This window comes from Gavialis gangeticus, unplaced genomic scaffold (genome assembly GCF_001723915.1).
Source record: "Gavialis gangeticus isolate Ggan-Ray unplaced genomic scaffold, GavGan_comp1, whole genome shotgun sequence".
NCBI classification, from domain to species: domain Eukaryota; kingdom Metazoa; phylum Chordata; order Crocodylia; family Gavialidae; genus Gavialis; species Gavialis gangeticus.
Window position 1 is genome coordinate 15,404,138 of NW_017729001.1, and position 853 is coordinate 15,404,990.

Below are 853 nucleotides of genomic sequence, written 5' to 3' on the forward strand. Positions count from 1 at the left end.
TCCCCTGGCTCAGCAGCTGGTGCCTTTTGGGTCTTGGGGGAGGCACTTGGGGTCTCCCTGCAGTCGATTGCCAAGCCAGGGAGGCATGGTGGGGTTCCCTAATGCGTTCCCTAGCAGGCCCAGAAGTGGACTGGAAGTACTTCCAGGTTAGCCCCTCCGAGTATGTGGAGGCTGCCTCTGCTCACCCCCTTGCGGGACATTCCATCTACCCCAGCATTGCAGCATTCACAAGCCGTGCTGGTACCTCGAGGTGTGTAGAAAAACCTTTTAAAGCTGTGTCTGTCTGAATCACTGATTCTCCGAATCAGCATTGAATCTTCGGATTCGGCTGAATCAAATCAGGGATAGTGATCCGAATTGACAAATCAAATCACTGTCCCTGATTCGGGCCAAATCTGAATTGAATCGGGCCCGCTTTGCACACCCCTAATAAGCACTATTGTTGATTATGCCAAAATAGTGATAAAACTATTTTGCCCAGTCTTGGCTGTAAAAACACAATAATAGCTAACAGAATTATAAGGCAATTCAAACTTAACTGTGAAACAGAAATAAGCAGATGATCTCTGGACATGCACAAAAAGCAGATTTCTTGAATTAGGATGCTAATATTTTTGCAGTTCCTTTTCATAGTACAATTGCATTTGGATACAAATTTCTCCTCATTGTCTTGAGCTAGCAGGTCTTGGTTAGAATCTGATTCTGCAGATCTTTCTCCAGAACTCCTCCATTTTCTACATTTTCTTGCCAGATTCCTGTCTTTCCCTGAAAAATTGGATTATCTTTAGGTAGTGTTATCTTGCTATCCAATGGAAAAAAAAACATCTCTGCACAAACTCAGTGCAGCCACTAA

General features: G+C 44.3%; 1 protein-coding gene across 2 annotated transcripts in view; it reads left to right on the forward strand.

Moving 5' to 3' along the window:
• PI4KA (phosphatidylinositol 4-kinase alpha) overlaps positions 1-853 on the forward strand; it is a 96,624-nt gene that overhangs the window by 34,079 nt on the left and 61,692 nt on the right. The gene's annotated exons all lie outside the window — the stretch shown is intronic.